Source organism: Taeniopygia guttata, chromosome 9 (genome assembly GCF_048771995.1).
Source record: "Taeniopygia guttata chromosome 9, bTaeGut7.mat, whole genome shotgun sequence".
Classification (NCBI taxonomy): Eukaryota; Metazoa; Chordata; class Aves; order Passeriformes; family Estrildidae; genus Taeniopygia; species Taeniopygia guttata.
This window is the reverse complement of record NC_133034.1, coordinates 17,785,877-17,804,388: the sequence shown is the minus strand read 5'-3', so window position 1 is coordinate 17,804,388 and position 18,512 is coordinate 17,785,877. Positions and strand designations below refer to the sequence as shown.

General features: G+C 54.8%; 1 long non-coding RNA gene across 1 annotated transcript; it reads left to right on the top strand.

The window, feature by feature from the left end:
- The first annotated feature begins 400 nt into the window (after window positions 1–400).
- On the top strand, window positions 401–9,556 carry LOC115496408 (uncharacterized). Its single transcript, XR_012057392.1, has 2 exons — window positions 401–1,052; window positions 5,504–9,556. It is a non-coding gene; the product is annotated as an uncharacterized lncRNA (long non-coding RNA).
- The last annotated feature ends 8,956 nt before the right edge of the window (window positions 9,557–18,512 follow it).

Below are 18,512 nucleotides of genomic sequence, written 5' to 3'. Positions count from 1 at the left end.
GGCAGCTCCTTATACGTGAGAGCAGTGAGTCGGTGCAGCATAAGGCTGAGCTCAGTGCTTGCCCAGCCACTGGAAATCACTGATTCTTGGCATGTATGTATGTAATTGGGATTTGAAAACCTTGGTTTGAGTTGTGTTGGCCTTGCACTTCACCCCAGAGACCTGGCAGCTGTGGTGCCTGGTCCATGTTAGTGCCTGGTCCTGTGGCCATACAGCAGTGGGGGTCAAGCAGACCCTGGACCCTCTGTTGTGGCTGGGAAGCACTGGGGAGATTCAGCTCATGCAGCAGAAGAGAGTCCACAAGTCTCCCATGTCTGCACCTGAGAGTGGGCAGCTGTGGGCGAGTGCTGGGGGGCATGGTGGGATCTCCAGCACGCATGCAGGGATGCTCCTGGGTCAGGAGGCTGCCAGAGCACCTGTGGCAGCAGGGACATGGCGGGGGGAGGGTGATGGCTGAGGGGAGGTTGGGGTGTTCCCCATCCTTTCTCAAATGCTGGGGCACAGTGGGTCCTCCTTGGCACAGCCCCCAGCCTGGCTGGGTAACTCCTAAGTGGTAAAGCTGGCCTAATTAGTCTGTTTAATCTTCCTCCATAAATCACTCCTCCCCATCCCCTGCAGACTATCGGCAGCATCTGAAGTCATTAGTTAATTTAAACCTGGGAGTTCACACGTTGGCTTATCGGAGCCATCTCCTCTCCCCGCTAAGCGCTTGCTCGGTGCATCCCCGGCTGCTGCTGGATGCGATCTGTGCCCGCCGTGCCGGGCTGCCAGCAGGCGAGGCGCTGCCTGTGCCCCTGCCTGCTTGGCTGCCTGCTGGCAGCTGCGAGGGGAGATGGAGATCCTGCTGCTCCCCTTCCCCGCGCTCCCCGTTTTTTGAACTTCTCCTCTGACTCATCCATTTGATTTGATGTTTTCACCTTTGTTTTACAAATAGCAGTTTGCCTGAATGCTGGAAGGAGAAGGCAGCTCCGATGCTGCTGCAGCTTCCCTGGCTGCCAGGGGAAGTAATAGAATCTTAGAATCATCTGGGTTGGAAAAGATCATCGAGCCAGGTGAGTGCAGTCCTGGGGAGGGAGTGGTGGGCACACAGTCTGCCCTTATACCTGGCAGGGATGTGGGAAAAGCTGGGATTACTCCAGGTTGACCTTGGGGAAGTGCAGACTTGGCCAGGGATCCCACTAATGGCTTGTACTGCCCGTTGGTTGTGCTGTCACTTCTCCATCCTCTTCTCCTCTTCCTCCCTGGGTGTCCAGCCCGATGGGAGCAAGACTCCCCGAGTCTCCAGGGTGGAATGTCCCCAGCTACATGGGAGTCAGGGATTCCTAAAGTGAGCTCTGTTGGTTTGGGGGCAATGCTGACAGCCTGGGCACACACCTGCCCTTCCCTCTGCATGGGCAGCTGGCAGTGAGCCCGAGGGTCTTGGCAGGGCCAAATGCTCAGCTCCTGGTGCAAGATGGGAGGGGGACAGTGGGGGACTTGGCAGCAGGGGTGAGGCAGCTGGACAGGGGACACCTGCCAGCAGCAGGGTCTGGTGGCTCCCAGCTGTTTTTGCAGGGAGCACTGTGAGGTGGGAGGCATCCTGGCCACCGGGTGCTACGCTGCACCCATGGGCAGGAAGCACCCAGCTGGGAAATGCCTGAGTGGGTGCCCTGCCCACAGAGCAGCTCAGGGCAGCCCCTTCCCACAGCAGCACCCCCAGGACAGCCCCACATCGGGGCAGCAGCCAGGACAGCACCCACTGGCACGGCACATGTGACCCACGACCCCTGAGGGGGCTCTGGCTGCTGCACAAGCTGGTACCTCGGGAGTGGGGTGTGGGTGATGCTGTGCACCCAGAGGGTGCCTGTCCTCCCAGTGCATCTCCTGCACCCCTGGGCTCTGCTCCTGTTGCTCCCAGCTGGGTGAGGGACAGCTGCTCACCCTGGGACCTGTCAGTCCAGGCTGCTTCCAGGAATGCCCCGTGCAACCCTGGGGCACAGTGACTGACAGCACAAAAGACCCAGCCCATACAGCTTTTTGGGAATGCCTTTTTGGCCAGAGCACCCTGAAGCAGCCCCTTTAAAACATCCTGATGGTTTCGGGATGGGACACGGCGTCCCTGCTCCTCAGCTGGCTTTGTGGCTGTCCTCTTCCTCCCACTTTCCCATTCCAAGGGGGAGCTGCAGCCGTGTTTGGTTTTGCAGTCCAGGCTCTGGATTTATTGCTTCCAGGTCTTCGTGTGTTTGTTCATGAAATGAAAGACGGCTGGGTGAGCCTGCTTTCTACTCCTCTGGCCGGCCTTCTGCAGCCCAAACACTGCCAGAGTGGGGGACAGATGTGAAACCTGTGCCCTGGGTGTCAAGGTGACGCGGGGAAGGCGCTGGTAGGAGCTGTGCACTCCCAGGCACTGCAGCCCGCGCTGGCACAGCCCCGGGGGACACGGCCCCTGTCTGGGTGTGCTCCAGTTGTCCCCTGTCCCCAGGCTGCCGCTCCCCTTCTGCTGTGGCCGGAAGACATGAGCTCCCCATTAGAGGATCTTTTATTTCAACCAGACGGAGGGGCTGCGGGGAAAGGCGCAGCGGGAGGAGACCGGGACAGGACAGAGCAGAGGAGAAGCAAATTTACGCTGGAATGTAAATCCAGCAGCAGCACACTGCTCCACAGGGCGTGTCACCCCCTCCTGCCTCTGGAACACGGGTTCCAGCTGCCCGGGACGGCTCAGGCCACATCCCTGCCCTGCCAGAGCCTGCATCGCACCTGGGCGCTGAGCAGAGGTGAGGAGGAGGAGGAGGAGGAGGAGGATGAGGGTCAGGGGCTGGGGCAGCCGCCTGGTGCCACTGCTGCTGCTCCTGCCGTCCGCGCAGAGGTACCACAGGTTACATCCGCTGCACAGGGATGGAGTCTCAGGCGTCCCTAATAATCCTAAGAATCAATAGCAGTGTCACGGATGTGCAGAACAACAGCTCCGAGTTGAGAGGGGAACTTCTCAGCGGGATTAACTCTGAAACCTAGTGACAACACTTCAAGTATCGGCGCTATCTATGTCCCTGCTGCTCGTTCTAGCAGATAGTTCTTTCTAATGAGCTTTACTCAACAGCACTAGATTTGTCTGTAAGAGCAAATTCCAGGGATCAAAAAATAAGGTTTAAGATGCAAATATTCTGTGAGATATCCAGATTTAAATGCATTTTTTTTTTCTTTTGTTCCTTACTCCAGGGATAATTTTTAAAGGAAGCAAGGAGCGATCCTCTGGAATGTGAGAGAAAATTTTTTAGAAGAGAAGACCAAATAACATAAAATCACAGGTTTAGTTTTGGTCTGTTTAGGGTTTTTTTAGCTTATAACCATGGAATTTGGAAAAGTTCCCTTCTGTCCACCCAGGGCAGTGTAAGCACAATGCCCCCCATGGGGAGCAGGTCAGGCTCATCCCCTCCTCTCCAGTTACAGAATATCACTGGGGAGCCATGGGCATGCTGGTGGGTGCCAGGACTGGTGGCACAGGGTGAACCCCAGCCAGCCACCTCACTGCCCAGGGCAGAGAAAGCTCAGCAGATGGGTGGTCTGTGGCAGGTGACTCAAATAAGTCCCTAAAATGTCCAACCCATGCTGGTAGTGGGTTCCCCCTCTGTCCCAAGGTTGGACCCCAGTGCAGGGACCTGATCTCAGACACAGATGCTGGGAAAATTCACACCCCAAGACAGGTTGTTTTTCAGTTTTCTTTAATCTTCCACATGACTTTTTTTTTTTCCTTTTGTGGCAGGAGTACTAACTGCTAAGGATGCATATGGAATTTGAATATGAATGATAAGAACAGCTGTGTATATCTATTATGAATGAACATAAACAGAAATGTATAAACTGAGATTTTGGGGCTTTTGGAAGAATTAGTGCCTTTGTTCCTGGATTTTTTTCCTATCAAAGTTTGAACCAAAGCCCATTAGCCTGGACTTCCCCGCAGCCGACCAAGCCAGGAGCTTCATTTCGTCCTGGCTCTGAGCCATGCTGAATTCTCCTCAACAGCTCAGTGAGCCCTAATCCTAACAAATTTACCCAGAGAAGTGGGTCTCTTATTACACAGTCTAATTTGAATGCTTTCCAAGGTTAATTTAAGCTCCCTCTCCCTCTCCAAACACGCCTGCCCCTCCAGAGCCAGCTCCCCCCTTCCCCAGCTCCCCCCTGGCTCCCTGTTAGCGCCAGCCTGGGGGGAGCAGCCCCCTTCACCACCAAGATGGTTTTTAAACGAGAAAATAATGGGATGTGTGTCCCTGGGTCCGGACTCTGCCTGGAGGGTTTCTTAATGCCGAGCGACTTCCTCCGCAAATTAATTGCAACTTTCGTTGGGCGAAAATAGCCCTGGAAGCCCCTTCCCCACAGGCTCTTCCGCACGTGATATTGCTGAGTTCATAATCGGATTCCTACAGCTCTGCTCTTTCCTTCCTGTCCCCCGTGTGCTGGTGAGTGCCCACGAGGGGCCGGCAGGGTGACCCACCTGGCAGCTGGGCCGTGGCCGGGAGCATCGCTGCCACCCGGCTGAGACAGCCCTGGCTCTTGCTTTGCAACAGACTGTGCAAGAAAACCTCAGCGTGGGGAAACTGAAACCTGGCCCAGTGCAGGGAGCAGCTGTCAGATGCATTAGGGGAGGGATAGAGAAGGAACCAGCTATGCCTGGTGAGCAGCGGTTGCAGGAGAGGGGCGGTGGCGTGGCAGGGGTCCACAGCAGGGGGTTAAAAGGGACAGAACAAGGGGCAGTGGGTTTAGGCTGAAAGAGGGTCAATTTAGATTAAGTATAAGGAGTGAGTTTTTACATTGGGAATGGTAAAACACTGGCACAAGCTGCCCAGAGAGGTGGTGAATGCCCCACCCCTGGAAGGCCTGGCTGGATGGGGCTCTGACTACCTGAACTGGCTGAAGATCCCCCTGCCCATGGCAAGGGGGTTGGACTAGATGGCATTTAAAGGTCCAACACAAACCATTCTATGACTATAAATGAAAAGGTTAAGTGGAAAAAGTGTACAGAGGAGCCAGGAGCCCACCTCACCCATCAGCCCACCTGGATGTGCCCCAGGGATAATTTCTGCTGGCTTTTATCTGCAAGAAGCAGAGACTTGCCCCACCAGCTGGGCCTGGGGGGTTGTGCTGGGTCATGGTAGGTGTGGAATGGCAACTCTGCAGCCCTGGGACAGGGGTTTTCCACATGTCCTCGGGCAGTGAGGTCCCAGGTGCATGGAGCAGAGTGCCCTGCCTGTCTCCCAGCTGCCATGGAGCTGAGATTCACCCTGCTTACTCTCCTCTCTTTCCTCACATTTTTCTTCTTTATACTTAGTTAATGCTTTTATATTTGCTCACTCTGAGCATCACAGGTAGTGCAATATTTCATCACCCTGGCAGGAGATGGGGCAGGGAAGGGTTTGGGGATGTGCCCTGTGCCATGCCAGGGTGGCTGAGCTGAGCTGGAGTGCCAGTGGGATGACAATGATGCTGGGCTCTTCCCGTCAGTGGTTCCATGAAGATGTCCTCTCTGAAGTGCCTCCACAGGTCACGTCTTCTGCTGTCACATGCTGTGCCTGCTCCCTGTCCCTCGAAGCCTTGCAGCCCAGCAGTCACCTCGCTGAGTGGATACCCATGTCTGATGATTTTGCTCCAGGCGTACGAGCTGCACGTATCAAAGCTGAGCCATGTCCTTTCTCCTGGCTGCTCCTGCCTCTCCCAGCCTGGGAATCCTGGCTGCAGGGTGTTTGCACTGCTTCCCCAGCACTGTGCAGCGAGCTGGATTTGGGGTGCCAGCTTCAGGGTGAGGGGTACCCCGGGGCAGGTCTCTGGGGTGCAGGTTGGAAGGGCCAGCACAGACACGGCCCTATCTGCCAGGAGGATGCTGGTCATCGCTGTAAGGTCAGCTTTAAATAATGGGAATAATAAAAATGAGGCTGCCTGGAGGAAAGGAGAGAGAGCAAACTGAATCCTAATGAGGTTGCATGGACACACCAGCATGACCATTCACAGAAATAATTTTAAAAAAGAAAAAAAAGCATCAAGTTTAGATCAAAGTATTTGGGACACAGCAGCCAAGGCACAATCCCACAAGGACACCCTGGGATAGGACATCCCTGCTGAGATCCCACATCCATGAGCTGCTCCTGTTGTGCTAGGGAAGGTTCAGGGCAACCCTTGACTACAGATGGTGTGGGAAAAGAGCACAAAGGATTGAGGGAGATGCTGCTTCACTCAGGATGGGAATTGCTATCTTGTCACCAGCTTTACTGCTATTGGTGCAGTGCCTGGTGTGAAGGGGCAGAACATTTACTTTTATGGATGGCCAAAATTTACCAAGTTGTAGTGGCAAACACTGAAAAAGGAAGTTTTAGAAGGGAAATTAAACATTAATATTTCAGGGCTTAAGGCAATCCTCAGTGCAAAGGCAGGAAAGTAATTAGTGTTGTAGATGGGGAAATAACCAGCATAAATGGAAGTGGGGCGAGTGCAGGTTCAAGGGGCCGCAGGGAGGAGGATGGGCAAGGGCTCTCCAGGAGATAGCAAGGAATGAGCCTGGAGGCCCTCAGGAATCCCCCCCAGCACACCAAGCCCCAGCAGCACCGTATTTCAGGGGGGGCTGTGCTGCAATAACCCAGCCCTCCTCCTCCTCCTTGCCTTGGCTCCGCTGGCCACAGGCCAGGTGAAACGCTCCCCCGAGCACGGCGGGGACTGGTCCAACCCCGCACAGCTCCAATTATCCCTGGCTGGAGACTTTCCAGGAATCCCATCCCCTCTCCCTCCACCGACCCTGCCTCCCCCAGCCTCCCCCCCCCTCAAAGCAATTTGACTTTTATAGTAATAACTTCTGAACCCTGGACTGGGGCCGTGCCAAGGAAAGCAGCAGAAAACAATGTGATGGGCCTCGGCAGGCGCGGAAACTCCAGCGACCGAGACCAGCCCTAAAATAACTTTTGAGTGATGGTTATTTATTCTGGGAGAAAGTTCGTTCATTCACAATTTGGAGGGGAGATAAATGAGGGCAGGCTGGGGCTGCACAGCGGCAGCACGCCGTGGCTGTGGATGCAGGGCGCCTGCAGCGCCAGGGCAGCCAGCTCACCGTGGTCCTTCTGCCCATGTCCTGATGGAAAACCCTTTTTAAAAATATTTGGGTTAATCTGAAAGTCCCGGGCTCAGGTGGAGGAGACCAGCTCGAGGCTGGGGGTCTGCATGTGCCACCAGGTGCAGGGGGCTGCACTTTGTGTGTTTGTGCCTGCACGTGTTTCAGCTTCCCCAGGCACGCTGGTCAGCACGGCTGTGCCCCATGCCACTGGCTTGCTCACCTGCACCTGAGCTCTGCACGCTGAACCATCATTGTTCAGTGGGCAGCAGGTGGTGCAGGCAAACTCCAGGCAGGAACAGACAGCATCCTGCTGCCAGTTCTGTTGAGTATCAGTGTGTGCATGGCAGCTGTCAGCCAACATCAGCTGGGCAAGCAACAAGTGGTGCAACCTCAGTAGTTCTGCAGCTCTGAGCTGCCACATCTTCCCTGCAATGCACAGGAGCTGAAGCAAAGCTTCCAGAGGAGCCTTGAGCAACCTGGGTAACCCTGGGTGCTTCTGAATTGGGGACACTCCAAAGGAGGCAGCCAGCCAGCCTGTAGCACTGCCATGTGTCTGCTCGTGCAAGTGTTTTATGGTCCCTGTCACCACAGGCTGGGCACTCATCAGGATCTGGAGTGCAGTGGTGACTCTGCCAGACAAGACTCAGGGTGTCTGTGTTATCCTTGGGGTGGATGGCTGGGATCCCTTGGCAGGTTTGGAGAAAAAATGCTGGGGAAACCTGGTGTCTTCCTGCTGGGTGACAGAGATGACAGAGACCTCAGAGCGTGGCTCTGTGGGCAGCTGGGTAGGAGAGGGACAGACAGTGACTTGAGGGCCTTACCAGCTTTGTGTGTGGATCATCTCCAAGAATGATACACATCCAAGACTACCTGCCCACGAGCATCTCAGGAGCAAGGCACCATGGCACTGTGACAGGGGACAGCATTGCCATCATCACCTACCCTGCACATCAGATCTTGGAGAGCGCGCTGCTCTGGAGTGAGAGACGCTGCCACATCCCCTCCCACCAAGAGAACAACTGCACTTGCCTGGGCCACCCCTCTCCTCCTACTGCCTCCAGGCTGGGGGACCTTGCTGAGTGCCACCAAATATTTTTGCTTTGGAATGACATGTGGACACACTGGAGTTGGGGACCTGGAGCTGCAAAAGGGGATGTTTCAGTGCTGTCCTTCGCAGAGTGAGGAGGGCACCACTTTGTGTTTAGCAGCACAGTCACTCTGGCACTGGAGAAGCTGTCCCCCGGCCGCCCTTGCGTGGGGACAGCAGGGTAGACGCGGGTCACACACGGGGCAGGAGCAGCCCCTGGCCACGCTGGCCAGCACACACAGCTTCCTCCATGGCACAGCGCCCGCGAGGGTGAGACTGGCCCTGCTGGGCCGCATCCCTCATCCTGCCAGGCAGGAAAGGCTCCGGCCCCTCGCTCCTCCTCGCCTCTCCACATCCCCTGCCCTCTGCCCCGCCACCGCTGAGGACAGCCCTGTGCTTGCCAGATGATTTCCAGCCTCGCTGCTCTTCGGGCTGTCTGAGCAGCTCGTGATCTTGGCAGGCAGCTCAGAGCCCTACCAGTTATCATTACAATGATTATTTGTGTCTTCCCAGCTCAAAAGGGCTTTCCTCTTACCTCGTCCCTGGCTGGCCTCAGGCCAGGTGGGACTGTGGATGGAGAAAGAGGAGAGAGCAGCATCCTGCACTGTCAGAGCAGGGGACTGCAGTGGCATGTAGGAGATGGGACAGAGGGGAGGACAGATATTGTTCCTCCTCCTGAATGCTCAGATTGGAAATCAACACCCTCTTGGTTAATTCATTAGCTTTGATTAGAAGCTCTGAAGCTCGGACCAGCTAATGGGCTCCCTCCCTCTGGTTAATCTCCAAGAGGAGTTCAGCAAGGTTACCTGAACCAGGAACAGTGAGGGAAGGATGGGGATGAGTGCAATTGAATTAGGAAGCTGTTAAATTAAGAAGTCAAACTGAGCCAAAACACAACCATTGCAAAATGTTCCCATGGCTAAAACATGGGGTAGAGCATTATTAAAGCACAGGGCAGAACGCAGCACTGTGTTTGCACTCATCTGGGTCGGGGCTGGGGGCTGGAGCAGCAGGTCCCTGTGGGCACCAGCCCAGCCTGGGGCTTGGGGTCATGTTTGCCCACTCCATCCCATGCAGATCCTTTCACCAATACCTTAATCTCCCTACGTGGGCTGCATCTTCCTCCAAGTGGAGGTTCCTCTGCAGCCTGGATTTTGTTGTTGATTAAATTAGCTCAGCAGTAACCTATTTGTGATGATGATGTGAGGTAGCAACCTTCAGTGTTTCCATTAAAATATACATGTATATATTTGTTTTCTGCGGTTATGAATGTAATTCCACAATCCACTGAGGAGCCGGTAATTTTCTGGCTGAGGTGGGAAGTTGCTGACATCTTGTGATACATGACAAGATTGATTGTATTTGCTTACCCTTTAACCTAATAAAGAAAAATAATGTTCCTTAGTCTCACTAATTCTCTATAAACTTGGACATTGCTTTAAATCAGCTGGAAGTGCAGGCACTGAACCGTATCATTGCTGGGGCAGGATTCTTGCTCCCCAGGCCCTCCCCAGTTCCCAGGTGAGGGGGACCAATTTGGCAGCATTGTCCTCAGGAGCACCCAGCACCTCTGGGTCTGAGAGGACTGTGGTGGTCGTGGCAGGGAGGTGGCCTCTGCAGCCTGTTCATCCTCTGGCTGGGAAAGCATTAACCAATTTACTGCTAATCGTGTTATCACCAGCACATCTGAGCAGCTGCTGGGGCAGCACAGGCCAAAGCAAACACGGCCCAGTGCCCCGGACGCGGAGCAGTCAGAGGCAGCTGCGCCTACTCTCGGGTTTCCAGGTCCCATATCTCCCACCGCAGTGGTCCAGTTGGCCTCTGGAAGGAAGGAAGGAGGCTCCACAGGACAAGCCCAGCCAGTAGTGCAGCGGGCAGGAGGGATGCTGCAGCAGGGAGGGTGGGACCTGCACTGGTTGAAATTTGGGCCCTGACACCAGTGCCTGGGTGAACTTGGGTGTGCTGCACAGTGGGCACCGTGTCTGCAAAACATCTGCCTTCCTTCACTGGGAGGTCAGATGTAAGAGGTGAAGGAGCAGGCTGGGTGTCACAGTGCATGTGGCAGTGGGTCTGCCATCCCAACACATCATCTCCTCCATCCTCCCTTCCTAGGGACAGCTCTCTCCAGGGGAAGAAATTACAGAGCAGGGCAAGCAACGCCACTACAGCACAGCTCCTCTCAGTTACCCCCGTCCTCTGGGGAATCATCGGTGCTGAGCTGCTCTTAGTTCCTCAGAACCTGTCTTGGCTTCTCTGCCCTTTTCCACAGTGCAGCACCCAGCAAACAGAGCACACATGTGTCCCCAGGTCAACAGCATCGTGGCATTGCCTTGTGCCAAAGTGATGGGCTGTGCCCACAGCAGAGTGCCCCTGGCTTGGGCATGTGGGGGAGAAAGTGCTGAATCCTGGAAAAGGTTTTCCCTGCTCTGAAGCAGAGCTGGCAGGGGGCTGCTCACCTGCCCAGCGTGGTTTGACAGCCAGCTGCCAACCAGCCGGGAATTGCCTTTGCTGGTGTGCTTAAAAATAACCCGCTAGCTTGTCAAGGTTATAAAGAGAGGGAGAACAAATTGCTTTCTGAGTTGATTAAACTGCTCGGCGTGGCCGCGCACGCGGCGCTCTCCGTACGGCTGGGACAGAGTCTGGTGCGTTAATTTGCACTCGGCAGTTCCTGTGCTAATAAGGGCTTGATGAGCTGCCTCCTCATACCCTCATCACCGGCCCCTCTGAGCAACAAGCAATGCTTGACTGGGCCCTGAGGCAGCTGGGGCACTTTGTCTATTCAAAATGCCCTTTTTTTGTTGCCTTTCTGTTGCTTTTTAGCAGTGCCATGTCCGGAGCTGCCCTGGAGCCACTGGACCAAATCTCCGGAGGATTTCAGCAGGTCCCTGCTTCATCCCAGGGCAGCTGAGGGGATAGAGGCATAAGAACACATCAAAACTCAGCTGCAAGGAGAAAAACCCACCTGTGGCCACAAATTGCTGCCAGATATTTCTCCATGCCAATGCAACAGCCGCCCTCACCACCGCAGCACTCAGCATCACCCCACGATGCTGCCGCCACAACGGGGTCTCCGTGCTTGAAAGAGAAAAATATAACCAGCCCCTCGCCTACCCCCCACCCTCCCCCTGCAACTTTCTGGGAAAATCCCTTTCTGCCTAAAATTATCCAGATGTGCTTTACAGCTCGAGGGGAGTTTGTGGGAAAAATACGAGGTTCGCTGGATGAGATGTTTCCTGAAGTGTGGGGCTGGGAGCTGGTTCCACTTTGGAGCAGACCCGCGCCGCTCACGCGCCGCCGCTGCCAGAGCTTGGCTTAGTTAGTTAAACCAGATTGAGTTTATCTCTTAATAAGAACTAGGGAATGAAAGCGCTTTTTCTTTTTTCTACCCTTTCTTTAATTCATACTCTGCGCTGGGGAAAGGCAGAAAAGGATTTTCTAAGCAGCTTGGTGCCTCCTAGCACTCTGGCTCTGGTGTCCTTCTGGTAGGTGTCCTTTGAGGTTCATGTAGTTTATCAGCTCTGTGGGCTCCTACTGATACCCTGCACCCCAAAGGGCATCCCAAGGGGCTGAAGTCAGGGATGCATCCAGGGGCCAAATTGGGGACCAAATTGTGCAAAGCAATGCAGGGACTGCATCCTCCAACTGACGAAGGAATTTTCAGTGACGACAAAGCAGCAGTGGGTGCAGACCCTGGGGTCTGGGCTTCACATAAATCGTAGCAATTTGCTGGCTCTGCCACTCTAAATCCTGTCTAATTATACCAACTGCAGCATCTGACATTAATTTGTTACAGTGTGTGTGTATAGAGCACCAGACATTTTGGGGACGGATTTAAGAGCAGCCTTCAGATCTTTGCCCTTGCAATCCACTGCCAGTCACAAACGATTGCATTTGGCCTCCTAGTTACCTGCCTACATTGGAAAATTGGTTATTTTGAAGTCTCAAATATTATTATTACTTTCATCTACAATCAGTTTAAAGATGCAAAATTTAAGGCTGCATTCAGGCATCTTTTGGGGGGAAAAATAAAAAATAAAAAGAAATATTGTCCGTCTTTGCTCCTAGCTGCCCTTTTCAGTCTCTGAACTGTAAAATAAGATTGACAGCAACTTCGAGACCAGCAGCAAAGCACAGCCCAGGTCACAAGCCTGCAGAGCACTCTGGAGGGGAGGATGCCTGGGAACCAGGCTGAGGAGTAGCTGGTGTGGACTGAGCCGTGCGATGTCAGGTTTTTAACCAGCTTGCTGGAGCTCTTTGAGGATATTACTGCTTTGCTAGATAAGAGAAATTCAAGGGATGTGCTATACTTAGAGTTTCAAAACACACTTGGCATCAGTGCAGATCAAAGCCGAATGGTACAGGCAGCATCCTGGAATAGAAGGTGAAAGAGGGAAAAGATTTGGAATTTACTGGGAGGAAAAAAAAAATATGCTGAAACGAACAGCACAAGGCTGCTGAGCTATAAATAGTAAAGAAGGTATTAGCAGTGGCTCCACACACAAACTGACACTCGGCTCCACTTCCCAGCTTGGGAAGAAACCTTCCCTCCAAGTGGGAAATGCTCAAGGAAAGCACAGCAGTCCCTGCAGAGTCCACTGCCCCAGCCCAGCTCCCAGCTGAAGCCAGTGGGGATCAGTAAGGTTTGGGCGAACCCCAGCAGGGCGTGCTCCTGTCAGTCTGTCCCCTCCAGCAGCCCATCATGTCCTTGCTATGTCAGGTTATCTGTGCCCCACCAGCAGCTGTTTCCAATCCCATAAACTGGAACAGGGCTGCTTTGTCAGCTCCCATGCTGGTGGCCGGCCACGGACAGGGGCTTTTATACAATCCTGCCCTGCCCTGGGCTGTGGTGCTGCCACCACTGCAGCAGGGCTGGGGCATTCATGCCCTCCCCACGATGTCACACACCAAGTGCTTCTTCAGCCCTTCCTCTTCCTCACTGCCACTTGCTGCTCATGGCAGAAGTGACAAGTCTGCCCCTTGCCACCCAGGCTGGCTAGGGGAGTCCATGGAGGGCAAGGTGACCACATCCCCCACAACCCGCACATCCCTGTGTGGTACCCCTGGTCAGGGCTGTGCCTCAAGACAAGATTTCCCTACAATGTCCAGCCAGCAAGGAGGAATTACATTCTTCAAACCTACTCTTGAAGCACGACAGTTGTATCACAAACCTGCAGCAGAGACAGGAGTACTGGGGGAACCCCTCCAAAGCATCAGCTGGGGGAGATCAGAGCCAGGGAAAGTCCCATGGAGGGACACCTGTGAGTGATGGATGGCTGGGGCTCCTATAAACAGCTCACATGGTTCTGGCTGTGTGATGAGATGTTCCTTGTAGAACAGAATTATTTGGGCTTGAAATTATGGAGGGGCTTGTCTCCTGTGTATTCCTCCTGTCTCTCTTCTGCTTGTGGATTCAAAGATGAAAGTAATTTTCCCCTCTCTGGGAGGGAGGAGTATTTCTGAAGCACCTCAAGTCATAGCACCCCTCTTCTAGGTTAGTGGAACTGAGCTGACTGCAGCTCTGCACGTGGCAGGCAGTCCCTGGCATGCTGGACACCCTAAATCCTGCTATGCTGAAAGGAACAAGTCTGCTAGGGCAGAGGTGTCTGGGGCTGGTGATACATTCCCCATGGGTCCTGACAGCTCCTCTGGTGGCTGGGAAAGGACTTAATCCTGTACCCCTGCAGCAACATCTCCCCAAAAAGGGTTGGATCCCAGGGTGATGGTACGTACTATATCTGAGAATGGACATCCTTAATCCCAGAGCACCCCTGAGCCAGATGCCATCCCAGGGGTGACAGTTGACCCTGCCACGTGCCTGGCACTGGGGTCTGGAGCACAGGGACTGCTCCCTGGGCTAGGGGTGGGTGCTGGAGCGGAGCCGGGAGCCAGCCGGCCCGGCCCCACCACGCACCGCTGCGTTTCCTCTCAGCCATGCCAGGCTCCTGCCAGCTGAGTTTGAGGTGAGGCATTAACACTGGTATCTCTGTTAATATTGCTATAAAGCAATAAAGGTAACTTGATTGCGGAAAGGCAGGGAGACCAGCGGGTTTGGAGCCGTTCCACAGCACTGCTATTAGAAAGCTCAAAATGAGAGTTATTAAATTACTGCCAGGTACTGCAGGTTTTTCCTAACAGGGAGACTTCGGCTTGGCTCGGAAACTTAAGCTCTGGCTTGTTCAGGTTAATTAAAAGAGAGCTGGACATCTTCCAGGGCCTTGCTTCTCATTCCTGATGGCCACCCCCTCCCCTCCAAGGCTTGGGCAGAGTGTGCCATGAGCACCCATGAGCATTACCCCACTGAGGGATGCTGAGGGAGCACTGGGCATCAGCACTGGGCAGGGTTGACAGGCCAGGGAAGCCAGGCTGGGGGTCCTGTAGGATGCTGACCACTTGCAGTCCCCTGGTGCTTTTGTGCCATCTGTCCTGGGATGCTGTTCCTGGACCCATGGAGCATGGCAGGTGCTGGGGCTGAGATCCTTGCCTTTTTCCCAGGTAGGGGCCTCAGGAACTCAACACAAGTAGCAGCCAGAGGTGTTTGTGATGCTCTGCATTTGCCTGTTGCCCCTGGTCCCCAGCAAATTCCTGATTCCTTTACAGGGAAACAAGGGGCAAGCACAGTACAGTGAGAGAATGGCTGGTGAGAGGCAGGGGGCAGGCTTGCAAAAAATGCCCATGCTGTCCCTCTTCCCACCCTTTTCATTGCATTGCTCTTGGCATCTGACATGTTTGTGCTGCTGCACAACTGGCACTTAGGGATTCATGCAGCCTCTTATCTCAGAGAGCAGGAAACACAGTGCAAACAGGAAAGAGAGGGCAATTTGGGCTAGGTTTGGAGAGGATTGCCTTCTCTGTCCGGGAGCAATTTTCCTTTCACCTGCGTTTAGTCATCCCGCTGCTGCTTTGACTCCTGCCTCAGCCTCTGCAGGTATTTTCCTGCTGCCTCACGGGGTGATGGAAAGTTTTCAGCAGCCCCCTCTCCTTGCCCTGGAGCAGATCACCTGCAGAGTGGCCTTTGTAGGGCTGGGGGTGCAGGCAGGTGGCTGTCCTGCCTGGCCCCCTCTGGCTGGGGACTACAGACAGGGGGGCTGGGGAATCAGGGCTGTGCTGACCCTCCCTCCTCCTGCCTGTCTTTGATTCCTTGGTGCTGGGGAGAGAGAAGAGGGTTCAGGCCCAAAAAAGCTCCCATTTCGCTCTTCCAGCATGGCTCTCTCCTGCTCTGCCTGACCTCCAAGCAGAGGAGGACAAAGGCGGTGGCACACCTGAGAGGGGCTGAGCTGGGTCCCCCCAGTTTGTCCTCTGTCCCTGGGGAAATGAAAAGCAGCCAGGGATGTGTGGTGCAAGGAAGGTGCATCCCCTGCCAACTGAGCACTCCAGATAGGAGGCTATGGAGTCACCCCCAAGTCAGGCTGCCATGCTGGGGAAGGATCCTGTCCCCATCTCCTCCCCAAAACCAGCTTTGGGAGAGCAGGAAAGACTCCCAACTCTGTGACTACTCCACCCACCCCAAAATTTCCAAGTGGCAGAGGGGTGTCTGGACTTGGGACCAATACCCTGGAAGGGCTGGGGCCAGCTGCCCTGTGTGTGAGCACTCCCAGATCCCCGGCAGGACAGCGGGAGGGGCGGGTGCTGTAGCTGCTTGCCAGCCCCCGGCAGCACAGCCCCTCTCCTGCCCTGGCCAGGCAGCCGGAGGTGGGAAGAAATGCTGCTCACAGCTCTGTTAGTGACTCAACCCCCCAAAACACTTTTTGGACTCGTTTTCCCAGAGAGAGTTTAATGGGGTTTGTCGTGCCAAAACCCCAAGCTATACCTCACTTTCATCCCCTAATGCAAGCCATATATCAAGAGACACTAACAGAGCAGGGAGGGTTTCTGACAAGGGGATCCTGGGAACAATCAGCCAATACCCCCCTCCCCAGCCTGCGCCCCCCTGTTTTGTGCATTCCTGGTAATGTAAATAGAGAGGCGAGCGCTCGCAGCCCTCCTCGGACCCGAGGAGCCCGTCTGGGGACGGCGCCAGCAGCTCTGCTGTCAGTCTGCTCTCGGGGGCTTTGGCTGGTACCGTTTGAAGTGTCTCAAGTATCAGCGTCAGCGTTGTGTCCCTGGAGAGAGCATCCCCGGGGCCAGCAGTGCCCCAGCGCTTCCCTGGTGCATACACTCCACAGTTAGGAGGTGGGAAGATCCAGCTCAGCCTAAATAGTCCCTTTCCCCCCCTGAAAAGCCACCCATCCTGCAAAATATCCTTCCTCCTAGCATGCCATGAGATGAGGATGGAGGATGTAGCCCCAGCACTGACAGCATCCTGAGGAGCCCTCGGGACCCTGAGGCCCTTTAGGGGAGCTGCTGCTGGGTCTGCCTCCTTCCATGAGCAGCCTGGGGTGCCTCCATGCCCTGGCTCTCATGAGGGGAGAGGTGCAGCTTCCTTGCTTCAGCGAGGTGGGGGTGGCTGATGCAGCAGGTCAGGGCTCTCACACCCTGTTTGTCCAGCATTGGGTCCTGGGGAGCAGGTGGTAGTTGACACTGGGCATCATCTCCAGGGTGGGTGGGTGCCCCCTCTGTGGTGTTTTATGAGGCACGGGAAAATCCAGAAGAGTAATTTTCTTAGTTTAAACACCCGTGTGTTTGCTTGCTGTGCATGTCAGCAGCGTGGGATTAAGCTCTCCTGAAGGATGCTGGTCGTGTATGGCATTGTGTCACTTGGAGGGGACCTACATGCCAGCCTGGACATGCAGTTTTGTTCCCACAAACTTCACTCACCATCCCAACAGAAACCCAAAGCTTCTTCAGTCAGGGCCAGGGAACCCAACTGGGCACACTTCATCCTTCTAAAGGAAAAAAAAATTCAAGCCAAAAAGCCTCCCCTGGGAGAGTTTCCAAAACAAATCTCAAGCCTTGGCTCACCACACAAAAGCAGGAAACCTCCTGAAGGTTTTCCTTCAGCTTGTCTGGATGAGAATCCCCAACAGTGTTGCAGCCAGGGCAAGGGACATCGGACCCAAGGTGCCACCTTGACCCTGACCCTCAGGCAGGAGGAGCAGGCACAGCTGGGAGCATCAGGGTGCAGAGGAGGCTCATGTGCTCAGAGCAGGGTGGGCTCTGGCTGTGATACACTCACAAAGTCCCAGGCCAGCAGGAGAAATCCCTGAGCTGTGAGCACAGGCAGCCCATGAGGCCATGTGTGCCTGGGAGTAGTTCCAAGGAGAGAAGGAGCTGGGATGGTGACAAGCAAGTGGGCTCACGATGAGGAGGAGAGACCCCAGTGGGGATAGGGACCCTTCAGGGCCACCTTCCTGCTTCTCAGCCTGCCAGGCAATGGGGACAGAGACTCAATGGAATGGAGCTGCTCCCCTCCATCATCCACATGTCCCCAGCAAGGCTGCAAGGAGGTCTCCCAAAGCAGAAAAGTGATACCTCTGAGCTCCCTCCTGACTGTTGCATGTCAGTAATTCAACCAAGGCTGGGGAGAACAGGAGGAGGAGGGCTGCAAATTCCTCATGCAGTGATTGCTCGGGAAACATAGGAGAGGTTGCCCCTGGCTGCAGTCGAAGCACTCATGGGGCAGGAATGGCACTGTACCAACCCATGGCTGAACCAAAGCTCTCCTGAGAACAGCTCCATGCCAGTGAGAGGTGTCCCCATTTGGACACCTTGTCTCTGAAGGAGCCTTCCCCAGGGACCAGCCACCAGATCAGAGCGCCCCTGACCTGGCTGTCCTGGCCTTGCCCTCTCCCACGCACCCGCAGGGAATTCTGCAATGGGGCCAGTGATGCTGGGTGGCCCTGGGGGACCCCAGGGAGAGCACGGGGGGGAGGGAATCTGTGAGGGGTTTATTTGGCAGGACCAGCCCTCGGCGGCCCTGAGCTTTACGAGGCAGCCGATGCGGCTGCTTCCCTGTGAGCTGAGCAATAAAGCTTGCCGGGGGGTCAGAGGTGATACCGACTGCTCTTAAGTGGCCAAAACCGGTGGTCTGTGATGGAAACTTAACTTCTAGAGCCATAATCAGAACCAGAGGGGTTAAATTCCAATGGCTAAATACCAAGGACTTAGCCTAAACATCTCTCCCATCTTGCTCGATCTGTCCCAAACAGAATCCTGCAGCGTGTGGTTGTTTGGGCAAGGTCAGGCTGCTGGCAAGTGAGGTGTGTGTGCCACATCTCCCTGCTGCCTTGGGATCAGACATCACCAATTCCTCCATCTCGGTGTGCTGTTGCACTGGGTAAACACCTCTGCAGTGCTTGGGAAATTTGGAGCGACCTGCAAATGGATGCAGAGTTAAGCATTTGCTGGTTTCAGAGGTCTCCAAAGCGGCAGGATGAGGCTGATGCTGGAAACCTGAGCCCTGTAATTGTATTGTTCTGC